Source organism: Pristiophorus japonicus, chromosome 11, assembly GCF_044704955.1.
Source record: "Pristiophorus japonicus isolate sPriJap1 chromosome 11, sPriJap1.hap1, whole genome shotgun sequence".
Classification (NCBI taxonomy): Eukaryota; Metazoa; Chordata; class Chondrichthyes; family Pristiophoridae; genus Pristiophorus; species Pristiophorus japonicus.
Window position 1 is genome coordinate 58,134,346 of NC_091987.1, and position 21,217 is coordinate 58,155,562.

At 46.6% G+C, this 21,217-nt stretch overlaps 1 protein-coding gene across 2 annotated transcripts in view; it reads right to left on the bottom strand.

Annotated features, from left to right (window-relative positions):
* srpx (sushi-repeat containing protein X-linked) overlaps positions 1-21,217 on the bottom strand; it is a 175,445-nt gene that overhangs the window by 121,039 nt on the left and 33,189 nt on the right. The gene's annotated exons all lie outside the window — the stretch shown is intronic.

Here is a 21,217-nt window from a genome sequence, read left to right on the forward strand (position 1 = left end):
GGTTTAAGACCCAAGTTTGGACTTAACTACATCGCTTTCAAACTCAATATAAAATTCAATATTATTATGGTCACTCTTCCCTAAAGGTCCCTTTACTGCACTGTTATTAATTAGCCCTTTCTCATTACACAATGCTAGATCCAAAATATCCTGTTCCCTAGTTGGTTCCTCAACATACAGATCTAGAAAACTATCTTGTATACATTCCATGAACCCATCCGCCACAGTATTACTGCAAATTTGGCTTGCCCAGTCTATATGTAGATTAAAGACCCCATGATTAACATATTACCCTTGTTACATAGAAATATAGAAAATAGGTGCAGGAGCAGGCCATTCGGCCCTTCAAGCCTGCACCACCATTCAATATGATCATGGCTGATCATGCAACTTCAGTACCCCACTACTACCTTCTCCCCATACCCACTGATCCCTTTAGCCGTAAGGGTCACATCCAATTCCCTTTTGAATATATCTAACGAACTGGACTCAACAACTTTCTGTGCTAGAGAATTCCATAGGTTCACAATTCTCTGGGTGAAAAAGTTTCTTCTCATCTCGGTCCTAGATGGCTTACCTCTTATCCTTAGACTGTGACCCTTGGTTCTGGACTTCCCCAACATCGGGAACATTCTTCCTGCATCTAACCTGCCCAATCCCATCAGAATTTTATATGCTTCTATGAGATCCCCTCTCATTCTTCTAAATTCCAGTGAATATAAGCCGAGTCGATCAAGTCTTTTTTCATATGTCAGTCCTGCCATCCCAGGAATCAGTCTGGTGAACCTTCGCTGCACTCCCTCAATAGCAAAAATGTCCTTCCTCAGATTAGGAGACAAAAACTGCACACAATACTCAAGGTGTGGTCTCACCAAGGCCCTGTGCAACTGATTTCCCTGCTCCTATACTCAAATCCTCTTGCTATGAAGGCCAACATGCCATTTGCTTTCTTTGCCTGCTGTACCTACCTGCATGCCTACTTTCAATGACTGATGTACTATGACATCCAGGTCTTGTTGCACCTTCCCTTTTACTAATCTGTCGCCATTCAGATAATAATCTGCCTTCCTGTTTTTGCCACCAAAGTGGATAACCTACACTTATCCACATTATACTGCATCTGCCATGCATTTGCCCACTCACCTAATCTGTCCAAGTCACCCTGCAGCCTCTTAGCATCCTCCTCACAGCTCACACTGCCACCCAGCTTAATGTCATATGTAAACTTGGAGATATTACATTCAATTTCTTCGTCTAAATCATTTATATTGTAAATAGCTGGGGTCCCAGCACTGAACCTTATGGTACCCCACTTGTCACTGCCTGCCATTCTAAAAAGGACCCGTTTATTCCCACTCTTTGCTTCCTGTCTGCCAACCAGTTCTCTATCCACGTCAATACATTACCCCCAATACCATGTGCCTTAATCTTACACACTAATCTCTTGTGTGGGATCTTTTGAAAGTCCAAATACACCACATCCATTGGTTCTCCCTTGTCCACTCTACTAGTTACATCCTCAAAAAATTCTAGAAGATTTGTCAAGCATGATTTTCCTTTCCTAAATCCATGCTGACTTGGACCGATCCTGTCAGTGCTTTCCAAATGCGCTGCTATTACATCGTTAATAATTGATTCCAGCATTTTCCCCACTACCGATGTCAGGCTAACCGGTCTACAATTCCCTGTTTTCTCTCCCCCCACCCCACCCCCACCTCCTTTTTTAAAAAAAAACTGGGGTTACATTAGCTACCCTCCAATCCATAGGAACTGATCCAGAGTCCATGGAATGTTGGAAAATGATCACCAATGCATCTACTATTTCTAGGGCCACTGCCTAAAATACTCTGGGATGAAGACTATCAGGCCCTGGGGATTTATCTGCCTTCAATCTCATCAATTTCCCTAACACCCTTTCCTGACCAATAAGGATTTCCCTCAGTTCCCCCTTCTCGCTAGACTCTCAGTCCCCTCATATTTTCGGGAGGTTATTCATGTGTTCCTTAGTGAAGACAGAACCAAAGTATTTGTTCAATTGGTCAGCCATTTCCTTGTTCCCCATTATGAATTCATCGGATTCTGACTGCAAGGGACCTACATTAGTCTTCACTAATTTTTTTCTCTTCACATATCTATAGAAGCTTTTGCAGTCAGTTTTTATGTTCCCTGCAAGTTTACTCTCATACTCTATTTTCCCCCTCCTCATTAAACCCTTAGTCCTCCTCTGCTGAATTCTAAATTTCTCCCAGTCCTCAGAGAGAACATGCGTTATCACAAAGGGAAATTCAACTTGACATAAGTAAACCATGCACTGCAATTTCTATAAACATTCAAGATCAACATATGCACAGCAACCCAATATGTAACATTTTATCATTTCTCGTTAATAAATCTATTAATATCAATTTTTGGAGCTTTTGAAAACATCTGGTTGTGAGGCCTTCAGGAAAGTGCGAATAATATAGTTCTGGCATAGATTTGTTCATAATCTGCAGTTTGAAAGTTCTGTGAAAGCAAGGAAGATCTGTGGACAAATATCTTTTTAAAGGAGTCCAACAGAAAACCAGCTGAAATTGTATAAAAATAACAAGTGACTGAAGCCAAATTACTGATTATCTCTTCTGATCCAACAAAGCAACCACATCTGTCTAACTGCTGCTAGTCACTCTCTCCAAGCAAACCATTTTCACGTTGCTCCTGAGCCAAAAACACATTATTATGCTTTCGCATTCAACTTTAGTTTTACTGTAAGATTAGGCATTAAGTGTTCATGTGTCAAAAATCTGACAACTTCTAGGCATCCATACAATTGAAGAACAATGTGCACTGTACTTCCTTGATTAAGGAAGGTTTAAGTAAAAATGAATTCATGATTTGGATCTGAATACAGGCCAGTTAAAGGTGTATTTTATACATTCGGTTTGCTTAGACCAGAATTGACATAGGATCTGTCAACCAGAAGCAAGGACCAATAATTGAAGTCACTTCTAGTATTAGAAATAAGTGGGAAAATATAATTGTTCTTAGCCCAACAATAGATAACCTTTCATTTGACTACTGTTGGTTTGCTCTATATTACTATATGTAATAATATCTGCCGCATTATAGTTAACTATACTAAAATGCCACTTCTGGTTAAAATTGCAACCATTGCTTTTGCTTACTATCTGAAGTGGGGCTGTTAGCAAGCAAGTGTAAGTGCACGGGTGAATCTAAGGATATTTACACAAGTTACATGTTCATGCCAAACCTGCCTCTGAAATGAGGCAGAGACGACCACCTCCAGGGAATTGAAAAGCCTGGAATCATGAGAAACAATCGAATGCTTCAGGATTTTTCTGGATCGATTGGTAAGATGGAAATGAAACTAGTTTGCCTCATCTATAATTATTCTGTGATCAACTTTAGGTAGTACACCATCCAAATAATGAATATTCACCTTAGCCTCAGAACTGAGAATTTGAAACAAGGGCTAGATGATGGAGCAAAGTGCTAACACGGATCGATCTTTACTTGTTTCCAGGTCATCCAATATAATAAAAATGATACATCTGCTGTGCATCTCCTATCCTTTCTACTTCAACTATTACACTCAAATGTTTGTATGCCGCAGGAGCCAGGATGTCTAATCTATGACTGTACCTTTATCCAGCATACTTTGGGAAAATAGCCAAGCTAGGAAAGAAAAGGCTCCTGGATGTTTAAGAGTAAAAAATCGTACAGCAGTTTGAAACTGCCAACCCAACAGCTTACACAAGAAGATAGGGATGTTTGGTCTGTTATCAGTTCAAGGTCTGTTCTCTGTACATATGACTGCTGCCCTTGTGGTTGTAAAGATCTATTGTATTGCTGGGTGAGATCATCATACCTCCAGACCCAGTAAAATGGTACTGAAGTAAGATTGAAAGAGGGGGTGGGAAATTCTGCTAAACATACATTCAAACCAAATACAAGGAAAGCCAAGCACCAGTCAGGCAGCGTTCTCGGGGTGATTCGTGATGCCGGTGCCATTAATACGAGGAAGATGGATTACCTCTGCATCCTAAGCACAGATATTGGGGTTGTACTGTTGTATGTTAAGCATTGTTTGTAATGCTCTTTTATTTGTTTGTAATGACTGGTGATGAACACCAGAGGCAGGTCGGGGACTTAAAAGAACATGGAGGCGTGCCACTACAAGACACAACACGTGCTGCTGCAGGAGGGCGACGGCTGTAAAGAGGGCAACTGCATTTGGCGGCACCCAAATCCAGGTTGCTGATTGGAGCGCGGACAGGTACAGCAGGAGCGGTGAGGTTGGGGTGGAGGAGCTGCGAGGTCGGGGCGAAGGAATGGTGAGGTTGAGGTGAAGGAGCGGCGAGGTCGGGGCGATGGAGTGGCGAGAGTTCATAGAGCGAGGTGATTGGGGCCCAGGAGAGGTGCAAGTTCGGGCCCAGAAGCAGCTCGGGCCAGCCCACACTGCGATGTGTGCGCGTACTAGGTCTGTGCAGCACGTCTTGGTTAATCCTTGCCACTGGACCAAGACCTAGCTCTGTCAAGCCTGTGTGGTGGCTGGTGTGCAAACGTTTTTTAAAAATCCACGCATAGGCATCTTCCACACTTCAAGATGTAGTTCAGGACCTGGAATATTAGGTCCTTCAGTAAAACACCAGTGAACTCATCCCTTTTTGGCATGGAAGCAAGTCATCCTCAATTCGAGGGACTGCCCATGATGATGTTGGTAATAGGTAGTGAAGTAATGTTTTAGTTTATTGTTTATAATTGCTAGCAACATTTACATTTAAGTAGGTTAATAAAACTATTCCTATCGAGTCCAGTGGCCGAACTCTTCTTGTAAATTGATACCAAGAAAGATTAAACTAGTACACTAAACGACTCCCACAATGTCCTAGCCATTATACTTCAACTTTTTGTTTGAAAAAATGAGCTAGGATGTCTGTAATGGATGACTGCCAGTATGAATCGTACTTTTTTTTTTAAAGCCATGTGCCCACCCGTAGACTGAGGAGCACTTGAACTCTGACCAAACCTAGGGTTAGAACCTGCACTTTTCCGGCGTGGGTGCTAAAAAAGGGTTTTCAGATCGCCGGCTTCTCGCCCATTCTCAAAGCACCTAGTTTCCACTTTTGAAAATGGGCGGTAGCGTTAAATTTTTTTGACCTTCTGCCGTCAAGTGTGGCCGTCCTTAGCAACAGCATGGCAGCGCTCGATTCCTGTGATTCTGGAGGTCAAGGGTCATCATGACATGGGCAGAAGAGGAGAAAGAGAGAGAGAGGGAGTTCAGAGGGACTGAAGGCGTGTCTGGGTGTGGTGTGGCTGCTTTGGGAGGAAGGAGGGAGACTTTAGAGCTTCACAGCAAGTAGGCAAACAACAAATACCAGCCACATATTTGACCGAATTTGGCCTGTAATGAAGAGAGAGGAGGAGGCATCACAGCACGCTGTGGAGACTGACGCTGGAGAGAGCAGTGAGGTTGGAGAGGAGCACATTGGAGGGTGCAAAAGAGCCAGGAGGTTCTCGGACGAGGCAAATGCCTCCCTCCTGCAGGAGGTCAAGTTAAGCTGGGGTGATTTGACACAGGAAGGGCGTGGGAAGCCCAGCCCAAAGGCATACCAGAAGATATGGACAGAGATAGCAGAGGTGGTCTCATTGGCGACCAAAGGGGTGCATGAGGGCAACCAATGCCACAAACAACGGAACGGCCTTGTGGGATCCGCAAGAGTATTACGTTGATTTACATGTACTTATGTATTTATATAATTTGATTTGTAACAGTCATGAGTGACTATCATCAGATGTTTTACTCAAAGCCTGTAGTCACGGTAAAGAATAATAATTATCATAATAATCATGATTACATCTGTCGGTTATGTGTTGTATCAGTGTGTGTGACAGTACCTAGCAATGATATCACGCAATGATCTCATGCCATGTCGTCCTGTCATCTTTTACAGTTCATCGACGATGAGGTCCGTGCAGAGGCGAACGGGTGGGGGGGCCACCAGTCCCCAGCGACATCACTGATATGGAGAAACGTGTGCTCGCACTCGTGGGGAAGCACACCCGGACAGCCATGGATGCATCTGCAGACCCTGAAATGATGCCACGTGAGTAAAGCTTACACCATTGCGTGATGTAAAGTCGATACATGCCATACCCACTCATATCCGATCATATATGATAGATGATTTCTAAAATTGTCATATAAATAATGATGGCCTAATGAAAATCATTGCAATGCACAATGTGTTGATGGTCATGAAATGTGATGTCTGCGATGATTTTGAGAGCGGTGGTGCTTTTGTCGTACATATGCTGTGTGTAGCGCTGGACTCACCTTGTCACCCTAGCACCCCCTACTCCTCTAACAACCTCATTTGTGTTTTGCGGCTCAGCCGGCAGCGCATCCCAAGGCAAGGCCACAGAGGCCAGAAGGTGGGGGCGCGGGGCAGGAGTCGGCGGACGATCCTACTCCATCTGGTGCTGAGGAGCTCTGATTCGCACCCGTCAATCCGCTGGGTCTGTTCTGCACGGATGAGAGCGCAGACTTTGAGGAACCTGCATCGCCACGATCCAGAAGCCATTCCACCCCAAGGCCATCTAGTGGTCCTCCGGTCATTCCCGCCTCCACTCTGGAGGTATCGGCCCCAAGCACCTCGCCACAGGGCACCCCATTTGTCCCCAGGACAGCGCCGACCCGCGGAGGCCTCGTGGACGTGGCAGGTCTGTTCTACGAGCGCGACGTGACAGCGGAGAGATGGTACAGTTGTCCAAGAGGACTGTATACATTGGTGGCCAGCTCATCAAAGCATTAGGGGGCATATCGTGATAGCTGGCCACCATCTCCAGCACCATGACTGAGTACATTCCATAGATGGCAGAGTCCCTGGATGCGATAGCCAGGAACACTGCTGGCACAGGCCTCTCAGTGGTTCCCGAGCACGGCACTCGACCCATAGGTTCTGCACCACTGCTGCGAACAACAGATGAGAGCAAGGACCAAGATCCTGCTTCTGTATCAGAGAATGTTGCCCCCCTCGGCACCCCCGCTCCCGTATCCGTGCAACCACCGCATCTGCCTTCATCTCCCCCAATGAGGCACCGCCTGAGGAGCTCTTCGGCCAGGCCGTGGAGCGAGGAGGGGAAGGGGTACAGGTGGGGAGAAGAAGGGGAGGGGGGGGGGGGAAAGGAAAGTGAGGTGCATGTTCGCAGGTGTTGGCGGTGTTATATCTCCATCTGGGTGTGTGCAATTTGTTGCAATGTATGGGGGCTGGGGATCACGCTACCTGCTTTGCCTTTGTATTCTGTGTTGCTGGATATGTTGAACATGTGATTGATGTCAATGGTGGGAAAAAGTGGAGTGTGAGCAGGGATTGGGTGTTATTGCCTGTGATGCTTATGATTTCACACCAATGTTGGTATAAAATTTTTGTTATTGAACATAACCTTGTTGCACATTGTCTCAGATAGCTGCACCATTACACATTGGTGATTCCTTAACATGAAAGGGTTAAATGCAACGTAATGTCAATCAACGTAAACTTTAACTGGCACCAAGTTGATGGGCACCATTGATGTCTGAGCTGCACACACACACAGTTCTTTCAGCCAAATCGTTCAGATTTCAGCTCCTCACATAAGAGTAGGATTTTAAAAATGCCAGCCACACCGCTGGCGTTCGTTCAGAACAGTTCCACTTTTTGTGAACGTTTTTTGGGCGAGCAATATTGTGGGCGGCGTGTGCAAGGTGGTGAAATTGACGCTGGGCAATCTGCTGGGTGTTAGTTTTGGTAAATATGCTCTTCACAACAAAAAAAAGTGGGCGGGCGTTAATATTGAATCTCGGCATTAAATCAATGCGGAAATTAACGCTGGGCGATATTATGGCCGTTGATTTCGCTCATTGATGATTCCACCCAAAAAAAAGTGGGCAGGCGGTAATATTTTTTCCCAGCGTTAAGCACATGGGGAAAGTAACGCTTGGCGATAAGTTTCCTAAAAATGGGCATCAGTTTGCATTTTGTGCCTAAATGAGCGCTATCAGGGCATTATATGTCATTTCAGCGGTAAAATGGGCGTTAAGTAGGCGTTAAGCTTGCAAAAAAAGTGCAGGTTCTAGCCCCTAGTGTTTACTTAACAGTAAATTATTCTTTGCAGCCTTAAAAAGAGATATATTTTTACTAAGCAGCAGAATAATATTGAGAATAACATGATATAATGCTCCTTCTTTCTTTATAAAACAGTGTACCATCTGACTTAACATAAGCAATGCCATGGAGATCCACTCTGCTCTTAAATGTTTGTCAGAGATGGTTTAAAACAAAGGGCCCAATTTTCCAAAATGCCGTTTTTTGGCGTTTTTTTGGCCCCAACTACTCAAAAAAAAACTTGAAAGTTTCCCAGTTTTAATTTTTTTAATTGGCGCCGCGCAGCCTGTCCTTTAGCTTCGGGGATGGTGCCTAATGTCTGCGCCGAAAAAAGGATGTTCCCGCTTCTGCGCATGCGTGAAAAAAAATGATGTTTTTTACGTGACTGCTATGGACGCGCATGCCCAGTACACCGCCTGCATTTGGTCATTTTTAAAGAGCTAGTTGTGTGTGAGAACTGTGAGAGAACTTTAATTCTCAGTGGAAAAAAATCAGAGCTGCAATATGCAGCGTGGCTCAAGGACCAAGAATTTCTCACAGGACGAAGTGGAGGCACTAGTTACTGTAACTGAGACCAGATGGCACGAGCTGGACACCAGCAGAGGTCACATAAAAGTTTCACCAAAAGAAAAGAAACGCTGGAACCAATTTGCAGAAGATTACTGTGCAATGGTGACCACCCCACAGTCCGGAGGCCAGTGCAAAAAGAAGTGGCAGGACCTTGGTCAAGTAGTTAGTGTAAGTAATATTTTCATTTATTCACTGGAATTGCAATTGTAAATGTGACCATCTGTATGTCCCACCAAGCAGAAAGACACCCTCTCTAAAAAGTTATATTTTCATCTTTGCAGAGGAAGGTGGCACATAACAAAAGAGAAAGAACTTGAACAGGAGGAGGCCCGGCAAATCTCACTCACTGACACCCTTGGAAAAGAGGGTCGCTGCTTTGATGGGTCCTGCCTGGAGAAAAACAATCACCACTGCACAAGCTGGGCCCATACTCGAGGGAGAGGGCAAGTCCTACAAATTCCACATTCTGGCTTTGCTAAATGTTAAGTACTGCACGGGCTAGCCATGCTTCAAGTTCATGGGGATGTCTCCGTCAGCTACGCTTCGGTTGATGCAGTGTGTGATCATTCATCGTGGTTCTTCAAATGAGCCTGCTGCCTGCGCTGTGTGAGCCTACTCATGCCACCCTGCCCCCTCCTCTGCTGCTAACCATTTGTCTGTTATATTTTGCAGAACTTGAGGCCAACCCTGATGAAGCTGAAGCCTTGCAGAAGAAGCCTCAGACTCGGACGAGCCTGAAGAGAACATCTTCTAATCCCAACTTCCAGACCAAGAGCATGAGACTGAGAGGGAGGGGGAGGAGAAGCCCCCACTGTTGTACTCATTCTGGAGGTGGGGCTGGTGCTGCCCATTGAGGTGTCAGACCCTTTCCTGAGTGGTACAAATTTAGGGACATTCCATGGTTTCTCAGTCCGAGGCTGCAGGTCGCAGTGGGGTGCAGCGAGCCACACCCAGGGTGAGAAAGGGAAGGAGACTCGATAGTGCTCTCCTGAGGTGCAGGAGCGAACAGATTTGGTTCAGATGATGGCAATGAGTGCAGAGAGCTTTGATCTTACGCGATCACTCTTGGACACCATCAGTGGGATGGGTGATGAGGTATCGGGACTGTCGGGAGAATTAACAACACTCTCATGAGAAATGGACACACTGTCCGGGCACATTAGGGATGGAATGTCGCAGGTAGCTGATACACGGTCAGTGAACATGAGGAGAGGGAATGTCGGAGGTAGTTGAGACTCTGTCGGAGCACAAGGTAGGGAATGTTGGAGGTAGCTGATACACGGTCAGTGAACATGAGGGAGGGAATGTCGGAGGTAGCTGCTGCAATAAGGGAACACACCCCAATCCCGCAGCCATTGACGGAATCAACTGCCTCTCCCACTCCAATCCCCAGACCAGCCTCTGAAGAGGCCCAAGCCGGGCCTTCCACATTACCGTCTGCCCACACCTGCCCCCACATCAAGAAGTGCGCATTACCAGAGATGCTTGATAGACTAAGCTTGGTACTAACCCGAAAAATGCTGCGCCACTGCCTGCGGGCAGGGGTGAAGTCAACAAGACCAAGCGCAGCGTTCCATTATTAACACAACTTTTTGAACTAAAGGCAAATAATTTCCATTATTCGTTCCATTGACACAACACATTACGAAACAGGTTCAAAACAGTAAACATGGTCCATTTGGAATAGTTGCCGCTGAGCCTTCAGGCAGCAAAGCGTTCAAGGATGAGCTGCTGGAGCAAGGCTCGAGTAATCGTTAAAGGGGCACAACGGCCCACCCTCCTCCGCCGTCGTGCTCCGGGTTCAGTTAATTGCATGGCTTCCTCGTCCTCCTCCTAGTCATCTGCGTCTTGCTCCTCATCATCAGCCACTCTCACCTCAGGTGGGTCTTCTACTACCAGCTGCTGCTGCCTCATGATGGCTAAGTTGTGCAGCATGCAGCAGACAACAGTGAACTGACCGACAATCTCAGGTCAGCTTCCGTCCGGGTTATGCGTCGGGGCGTCATGAGCCAGGTGGCCTTTGTTCCCCAGCAACCCTCTCTGCTCTTCTGGCTGCTGCTGAAACATGGCAGATATAGCGCTCTAGCGCAGGATGAACCCATCATGGGTGCTCTCAGTGTATCTTGCATCAACTCCATGATGCGATGCATGTCGTCACAGACGAGCTGCACATTCACGGAGTGGAAGCCTTTTCTGTTCCTATACATCTTGGAATCCTCCAAAAGATGCTAGCAAGGCGTTGTGGGTATAATCAAAGCAGCCCTGTACCTTTGGGAAGCCAGCAATCCTGAAGAAGCCCACAGCCCTGTCACACATTGCCTGGGTGGTCATGGGGAATTTTATGTAGTCATTCCTCCGGCCATATAGTGCAACAGTCACCTGCCGAATGCAGATATGTGTTGCATCTTCAGAAATGGCCCACACATCCCCAGTTGTGGCCTGGAATGATCCAGATGCATAAAATGAAAGTGCAGCTGTAAACCTTTACTTCTACTGACAAAGCTGTCCTCCTGACGCTTCTAGGTTGTAGGTCTGCTCTTATTAACTCACAGATTTCGGTTACAACTTATTTGCGGAAACGCAGCCTTCTCACACAGTCTGCATCAATCATGTGCAGGTATGAACGCTTGTCTCGATATACCAGATGTGAGTAAGGCCTCCTGCCCATCATCCTACGTGCTCTGAGGTTCCTCAGGCGATGATGTCGAATCAACCTTCTCCTCTGCAGCGCAATCATACAGAAGCCTTGCATGAGGTATGGCATAGTCAATATTGCCCCCATAATTTAATTGCAGCTTTGCAAGAAGCTCAAAACAGGACAAAGCACACACACCTTCTTTCCTCTCTCTCTCTCCCCAAGGTCGACGCCCTAGTATGGACCACACCCTGGTCTGCGCATGCGCATTGAGTTGCTTAGAACGGGAAGCTAGACATTCAATAAAGAAATGAAGTCTAATGCAATTCTTTAATTTTTGATCTTTTTCAAAGTACCACCCTACCACCGAATATCTCACCGGGCTCGAGGGTCGGCCGGCAGAATCGCTCCCTCCCCCGGACACAGGGGCTCGGCGACCACCCCGTGCTTCTTTTGAAGCTGCTGTATAGCCTAATGGTTCTCATTCCTTTAGTTCAGCTTCCACCTGCCCCCATACCCCACACCCCACCCCCCGGGCTTCTTTTGAAGCCAAGCCCCGAGCCCAGGTGAGGGAGCGATTCTGCCGGCCAACGCTCCAACCCTCGAGCACAGCAAGGAGACATTCAGTGATGGCGTAGTACTTTGAAAAAAATCAAAAATTAAAGAATTGCATTAGACTTCCATTTTCTCCCTTTTGACTTTGAAAAAAATTAAGTTTCATGATCGATATTCTTTGCCTTCTTGACTCCCTCCAAAACTTCACCTAAAAACAATGGCGTCTTTCTGCGCCAATATTTTAACGTGCGCTGCTTTTTCTTAAGTGCCCAGAGGGTTTTTTGGGGGGAGTGGTCACATACTCCGTCCTAGTGAAGAGATTGCAAAGTTTCTGTTTAAAGAATAGACTCAGTCGAGAATATTTCGTGGATTTTATGGGGCCACCCTGCGCAAATATGTGAAAAAGCTGGTTTTGTTAAAATTCCAGAGTTAGCTGTCAGTCATCCATTGACAAAAGAGCTGTCGGCCAGGAAGGGGGGCCATTGAAAAGCCACTCTAATATGCAAAAGCACTTCTCACCTCCAGCTCAGAAGGAAAAGCAGAACAATGAACCCACTAGCCTGGCTAGCCAAGGAGGAGCCGGGTGTTTCCCAACACAAAGACTGAGAGAGATGCCCAGATTAAGGGCCATCAGCCCAATCCATATGAGTTGGATGGCCCAGCACTGACTAAGTATCCGTGCTTAGAAACAAAGGGATTTTAAAGATTGGCGGGAAAGATAGGGGTAGCAAGACTCCCATAAAGACAGGGTCTTTTCCACTTTATTTTTAGCTTGGAGCTTGGAGTGAAGCTTGTATACAGAGAGCTCTCTCTCTCTCTCTCTCTCGCTCCACCAAGATCGATGTACCAGAGGAAGAGGCTGCAGGACCACAGAAGAAGCCACCGAGACTGAAGACCAGACAGTGACTTCCCACAGCTGAGCTGAGGTGTGTGTGGTGGTGAGCATGGTCGAGAGTGTCCCAAGCCAGTAACCAGATATCCCAGGCAAGCTGGGTAAGGGCTCAGGGTTTTCTCAGAAGTGAAGCTTTTCAGGGCTATTCTGGGGAGGGTAATTCATTGGTCGGGGTAGAGTTAGAATCCGCCAGGGAATTACTGCATGTTACTAGGTCTCATTTCTGTGCTGTATGTATGTTGTCTGTAACCTGGATTTTATTCTCCACAGAGACAGTGATTTTGTTTAGTAGTGCATGTTTTCGCCAGTGTATGTTAGACCAAATAAATATAAGTACGATTTTTCACCGAAGCATTCCTGTCTGACTCATTTCATTTACACTCTGAATAATAATTCCCGTGTCTAGAACTTTCGTAAGGCGGGGGCGATTCGAACCGTCCGTCTCACAATTGGGCTATGATTAAAACCGCTTACACTAGGAAAAATGTAAGTTGGCCAAACTTGCTTAAATCTGCAAAACTGGCGCAGACATCAGGTTACCCGTGGCACAAAAAAATCCTAACCTAAAAAAATCGTAACTAACTGAGTTACGCTGGACAGAAACTTTGGAGAAACTTGGCTATTTTAATTTACTCCAAAAAAAATGGCGCAGATAACTGGGGAAAATTGAGCTCTATAACTCTGACCCTTTTGCAACTTACAAAGGTGCAGACTTCTTGGAATTAAATAATCATCATCCGAACTTTCCATGAGTAATTTACTATTAATTGGAGTGTAACAATTCGAAAGAAAGACTTGCATTTATATAGCATCTTTCACGACCTCAGAATGTCCCAAAAGCGCTTTACAGCCAGTCGATGAATTGTAGTTACTGTTATAACATAGGAAATAGGGCAGCCAATTTTGCGCACAGCAAAGTCCCACAAACAGCAACGAAATAATGACCAGATAATCTGGATTTTTTTGTATAAGTGATGTTTGTTGAGGGATAAATATTGGCCAGGACATCGGGGAGAGCTCCCCTGCTCTTGTTCGAAATAGTGCCAGATGGCGACTCAGTTTAATGTCTAATCCGAAAGATGACACCGCCAACTCATTACTGCACTGGAGTATGTACTGAAGATTCAGAATTTTAAAAGAAAAATAATAAATCAGCAGAAATAAATCATAATTCACTGTAGCTGTCTGTTTTTTTTAAAACCGTACTGACAGTAAAACCCATGGAGGGACTAAACACACATATAATCATACCACTTCTGCAATTGTTTAACGTATCTGAATACTTTATGGATTATGTCAATATTTGATACCTATTCAGTTGCCAAATTTGGTTGATATAGACTTATAAATGTCGGGGATGAGGGACATGTTCCCCTCATCCATACAGTGATTGCGCCTACAGTAGAGATGTATTAGGTTCTTAAATCCAAATAGAAACAATTGAAAAGGAGTTGAGAAATATAAAAGTTAGCATTCATTTTACAATGTCAGTCTCCGAAGAGACATTTCACCCATTAAGCTTAGTATTCCAAAGCCAAGGTCAGCCACTGCAAGCTGTTGTTCAAATGACTTTTTCTCCAAACTTAATGTATTGATTTCAGCTTAAAAATATTTTCACTGGCAGCTGTTTTTCCCTCTATGGCCAAAACAGTATGAACGTTTGTTTAGTATTAAATTATTTCAGACATCACTGTTAAAATGAGTTCTAACCCTGTTCTCGTGGCAGATGAAATAATCTTCAGGGATTAGTGCATGCAATCCAGGAAAACTCTATCTGACACTGAATGTCAAATTTCATATCGGCAACAACAGGTTCTATTGGTGCAGTCACATTAATCCATCTGTAATCTCATGGTATAGGGACAAGGATGTCCAGAAAATATTCCCCTGGCAGGGTATCTGGTCCTGGAACCTACCACATTCTGAAACTTGGATCTTACAGAGGAAATGTCCTGTGAAATTTCCATTTGGGATTCTTCCATATTAATCAGGATACCAGAATGTCTAAAAGTGGAGACATACAGTTGGACCGCTCTCTTGGCTCCTTTCGGAGAATACACTATAACAACCCACTCATTTGGAAAGGTACACAAGAGTTCCCTCAGATGGAGGCACTGCAGCTATCACACAGAGACTCTATGTCTTCAGGACCCAAGGCCTAAACAAAAATATGGAATAACTTGTATTTATATAGCTCCTTTAACGTAGTAAAACATTCAGAGGGGCTTCATAGGACCGATTATCAAACAAAATTTGATACCAAGCCACACAAGGAGATATTAAAGAAAGGACAGGTGGCCAAAAGCTTGGTCATAGAGGTAAGTTTTAAGGCGCATCTTAAAAGGAGAGCAATACAGAGGTTTAGGGAGCGAATTCCAGAGTTTAGGGCCTAGGCAGCTGAAGACACAGCCACCAATGGTGGAGCGAAGAAAATCAGGGATGCGCAAGAGGCCAGAATTGGGAGAGTGCAGAGATCTCAGAGAGTTGTAGGGCTGGAGGAGGTTACAATGATAGGAAGGGGCAAGGCCATGGAAAGATTTGCAATTAAGAATGAGAATTTTAAAACTGAGGAGTTGCCGGACCGGCAGCCAATGCAGGTCAGCGAGCACAGGGATGATTGGTGAATGGGACTTGGTACAAGATAGGATCCGGGTAGCAGAGTTTTGGATGAGCTCAAGTTTATAGTGGGTGTAAGATGGGAGGCCGGCCATCCGGAGAGAATGGGAATAGTCAAGTCTGGAGGTAACAAAAGCATGGACGAGGGTTCCAGCAGCAGACGAGCTAAGGCAGGGGTAGAAACTGGCAATGTTACGGAGTTGGAAATAGGTGGTCTTGGTGATGAAGAGGATATGGGGTCTAGCTTCTATAGCCACCATCTATTTTTGTGGCACTTTCTGATGGCTATGCGAAAGTGTGCATCTTTTAGATTCATGCCTTATAGCTGTCAGAATAACTGTAGGTAGCATAAATGTGCTGAAATTTCCCTTTCTTTGTGAACTTTATTGATGTTTCTGAGGTCAATGAGAGGCCAGAGGTATACTAATGTTTGGAGGAAGAGAAACTTGGAGATACTTGTTCGGCTCCTGGCTTCATGGCAGTTCTTCGAGAGCTTTGATGAAAAGCTTTACTGTATATATTAATACGTTACATTTTGGAAAGTAACATTACGTTCTAATGGCATACTTGATCTCTACAGAACTGTCTGCATAAATGGGCTAATTATATAAATTTAAGCTTGTTCACCCAGGAACAATAAGCATGGTTTACATGGCAGCTCTCTTCTTTCTGGATCGGGGTGTTCAATGCTGAAATTACAAGCCAGGACTTGAGCACATAATCTATTTGCTGTGCTGAGGGAGCATTGGAGGTGCTGTCTTTCAGATAAAACGTTACATTAAATAAAACAAATGGAAAAATTGGTTGGTAAACAGCAAGGATAAGAATAAACAGGCTGAAGAGTCTTTAAACATATCTTGTGATCATATCTTCAGCTAATTTCAGTGTCGGACTCTGACGCCTATAAAGGTCTTTTTTATAAGGTTAATGGGGCTGAATTTGGTCGCCGCCCATTTCTCGGCGGCACCTACCTTTTTGCCGCTCGCTGCCACCGGGTCCCGTCGGGAACCACTTTCGGCTCCATTGTGTGGGCAGCAGCTTCAGCGGCAGACGCCGGGCGGGAGCAGGAGTAAGCAACCGCCGTCATTAGTGTGTGGCCTCTCCACTCGGGGATCTTCAGAGGGCCTCCAATGCGTATGCGCGAGGCTTCCCGATTTTTTTTTGTAATTTTTGTCTTCCGACGTGTCGTCATTTCGCTGCCATTTGAGGCGGATTGTTGTACTGCACATGCACATAAAGGCTCACCACTTTATTCCACCTGTGAGTGTGAGGGGGGCGGGGGGGGGGAAGGAGAGTTGGAATTTGAGAGGAGGTTGGCGAGGAGAGAGTTGGAGGTTGGCGAGGGGGGCAGTTGGAGAAATTGAGACACACAAACTGTTGAGCAGCCATTCGTTTCATCATTGACGATGAGTGGCCGGAAATCAATGAAGACTGGCAAAACCAGGCCCAGAGCTCCATGGTTTAATGAGGAGGAATTGGAGGAGCTTGTGACGGAGGTGGAGCGCAGGTACAAAGACCTCACCCAGGATGGTCGGGGCAAGCCTCCACCACCCTGAGCCATGAAGAGGAGAGAGGAGGAGGGAGAAGGGCCCGTCTTTGAACCCCTTGAGCTCCAGGAGCAGGAACAGAATGACAGCACCCTCCTGCCCTGTGAGCCAGGTGTCAGCAGAACCTCGGCGTCGGCCTGCGAGTTCCTGACATTTGGAACGCACTCCACACTGGCAAGCTCAACCAAGTGCAGAGGCCATGGCGTGAAGGCAAGCAAGGTACTAGAATCCACCAGGAGCGAGCAACCACCTGAGGATTCACCATGGCTCTCAGCAATTGTGGAGATGGTCCAGCTATCACGGACAAGCACGTAGATAGGTCACGATATGCTCCAGACCATGACTGGGATAGCTGCCATGATGGCCACCTTCACCCAGCAGCACGATGACAAGATGGACCGGCTCATCACAGTGCTGGGGCGCACAACCGAGACCGTTGAGGTCATGAGGCAAGAGATGGCTTCTGGACGCGCAGATCAAGCCCCTGACCCCACACCCTCAATGCAGACAGGTCCGGAGGAGCAGGAAATCCCGGCGCCTTCGGCTGCGCCCCCTGCCTTCTCACCAAGGCGCACACATCTGCAGACCTCCTGCACAACTTCATCAACCAGAGGCAGAGAGGGGCAAGGGAGTGGGATGCTGTGGTGTAGGCGGGGCAAGGAAGAGGAGCTTGGGCATCGCTTCGGGGGTGGGGGGGGGGGTGGAAGAGAGGTGGTGGTGCCGGGTAGAGGGGTGTATGTTGGTGATGTAAATATTTGTAAATGTAATACTGTTATGTAACCTTGGTTATTGTGCACTTGTAAATACACTCACATTGTTGACCCTCTCTTGGTGAGTGTCTGATTTTAACGTCATGTGTGGTGTCTTGTGAGAAACAAACATCTGTCCCTCAGGTCATCTGCTTTATCAGGAATATCTTTCCAGCCACATATGACTGCACTGTATAATGGGTAGGCTCATCAGGCCATCGCAAAACGCTTTATGTGCGGTGAGGGTTATTCGGTGTGTCAGATTAATTACATCTCTCAGAATAGACTTATGTCCTTCACCACAACAAGGCACGCTCAGTACAGGTCTTTTGTGATGAATCAGAACAGATTTTATGAAGTACAGGTGTGACATCCAAAATCCAGAGTTCCGGATTCCGGGCTGATCCATGGCAGAGCCGTCTGGAAATCGGAAAATGTTCCAAAATCCGAGCTCCCCCGCCTCGGCCCGACCACCGCCGGCTTCCGGCCGCCCAACCTTCCCCGGCCTCTGGCCGCCCAGCCTTCCCCGGCCTCTGGCCTGAACCCCCAGCGATCTCCAGCCACCCAACCTCTGGCCGCCTAACCTCCCGCAGCCTCTCCCGACCTCCCCCCGACCTGACCTCCAGCAGCCCGACTGCCCCCGACCTCTGGCGTCCTGACCGCCCACCCCCCACCTCTGGCCGCCCGACCTCCCCCAGCCTCTCCCGACCTCCCCCCGACCCAACCTCCAGCAGCCCGACTGGCCCCGCCCCCCGACCTCTGGCGGCCTGACCGCCACGCCCCCCCCCCCGACCTCTGGCGGCCCGACTGACCCCCTCTCCCCGACCTCCGGTGGCCCAACTGACTCCCCCTCCCCAACCGACTGCCCCCCCGCCTCCCCCACAGACCTCCGGTGGCCCAACCAACACCCCTGCCCCCCACCCCCTCCCCGACCGAGCCCCCCTCCCCTCCCCTACTTACCTCGGCCCAGGCAAAGACGTTCCGGAAATACCTTGAATCCTCAGTTTGGTCTGTAATCGTGCTGCCCCTTAAGTCGGATAACTTTATACCCTTTTCCTCCCTTACAAATGTTGTCAGAGTCTGCAGCTGTCTCAGGCTTACAATAGATCATTCTAATCATGACCCTCTCACCCTCTATCTGATATGTATTGTTTCTCTGAGAACTTCTTGAAGGACTGTGTTACAGAATTAAGTAATCAGCTTGGATGGACAAAATGTGACTTTTCACTTATTCATAATTATTTTGCCTTCGGCATTGGGCTTCTCAATGAAGGTCTTTCAGCAAGGTCAAAGAAAAAAGTTTCCATCAGCCTAGACACATTTCAGTCGCTTTTATCACATCCAAATTAAACATGACCACCAGCAATAAAAAAAGCAACATGCACCTAACTTTTTTCCAGCAGTCCCACTGATGATGATCCAGCACCTGCACCATAGCTGCGATGTGCAGCGTTGCAGCACTCGGAGCCCTTCTCCCTGTCGCCCGACTCACGGCCAGGTCGGATCTGCTTTTTGTGAGCGGTCCTTCTGGCGGGCAGCAGGTCGACGTAGGCCAGCATCCCTCACCAAAATGGTCAATTTGCAGCATCCGGCAAGTTCAGGCGGCCTGACGTCACGCCGGCAGATCCCTCCACGACCAATCTCGCGCCGGGCGGAACCTGGACGGCAGATGAGCGGTTCCACAGGAATCGCCCAGAAAACATACTTTTCCATCGGATCCTCAGCGGCTGCGAGCACAACCTGCACCAAATTCGGCCCCAATATATAATTGTGTTTAGAGAACAACAATGTGCAGAGTTAATGAGACAAATAATCTGCTTCTGTGCTGTTATATTCTATGATATATTCTTATTACCAGCATATTTAACTACATAGTCGCCTCATGGCTCAGCAGGGAGCAGAGACATGTGAAAAAGGAAGATCCCAGAATTTATCCCCATTCTATGGTGAGAGATGTTACCTCAGCCAGACTGGCAGGAGCTTTACAATTGAACTCAGAACCTCAACGTTCCAAGAACTGCAAATCAGAGAGTTCTCGCTCTTGAGCACTAACAAGTGATCCATGTTTTAAATGTGCATGTCTGGACATTGGATAAGGGTAGGATCAGGTTTGACTGTGATGCCAGAAGGGCCACTCTCACTACCATCAAGGCCCATGCATCAATAATGGCCACTTCAATGTGGCACAGAAGGGCAACTAACACCGTGGAACTGGCCCGCAGAAAGGAGTCAATATCTTCAGGAGAGCAAGGGAAAAAATGAGCAAGAATAAAATAGATTTACATACAAATGCCGCATCATTGCACAACTCAGCAGTGTGATACATGGGCTATTATCACACATTTCGCTATGCCATCTTTGAGCCAAGTATTAGGTGGGGATTGACACACTCCGAGTTTCCCTACCTCACTCATCGGAGAAAGAGAGATTTAAAATTTCTCTGGAGTAGCTAATGGTTCTATTATATGAACTCTGACAACTTCAATTAACAATGGAGCATTCAAGTAGAGACAAGAATAAATCCAGGTCAAAACTATATAATAATTTAAAGGTCTACAGCCATTCCAGATAGCGGTTAAAGTTGTCGTAGCAATGATGTGAGGATAAGGATTAAGTCTGCTTCAGGGACTAGGGGTTCAATTTTGGCCAGGAGTTGCTCCGTTTTTTTTGGAGTAACTTGGTTTTTCTGGCGTAACTTAAAAATCCCCATTTTGCACATTCAATTTGCACCAGTGTAAGTTAGTTAGTTACGATTTTTTAAATTGTTTTTTTTCTCAAAAGGGGGCGATACCAGCTACCTACGCCAATTCTGCCCATTTAGGCAACTTTGGCCAGCTAATAGTTACTCCAAATCTACTTAGGCCAGCATATGTGGCCACTTTAGAAAACCCTTGCGGAGAGTTACGAAATCAGTGCAGGTAGGTACATCGGAGGCCATTCGGCCTGGGATAGGGGAGGGAGGCCAACAGAATTGATAGAAATCATCCAGGCAGGAGCACTATCAGTTCTGGCCGAGTGGCCTCCTGGTGCGATTTCTAAGATTAAAGTGATTAAAGCTTCAAAACAACTACCCCTACTCACAACAATATTTGGCCGGCATTGGGTCACACACAGCGGCTGCAGCAAGACACAGAGGCTGGGGCCAAGGAGCTACTGCACATGTGCGGACACACCACTGCACATGTGCAGATGTCCTGGCAGTGTTTTTGGCGTAGGACGCTGGCTCCACCCCTGACTCGACTGGTCATGCTGCGCGATCATAGGGAGGAGGCCGTACAGCGGCTAAAGTGGGAAGGAAATTTTTCGGCGCACTTCTGAACCGAGAAAAACGTCACATCTCCGGTAAGTGCGTCGAAAAACGGGCTGGGCCAAAATTGAGCCCTAGGCTAATACATTGGAAACTGACCTAAAATCAGCTGAAGGTGTTTACTTATTCTAACTAAAAATCTATGGCTGATCTTCACTGGTTCACTTCTACCATAGTCTGCGTCCTTATTGGAAAAGAC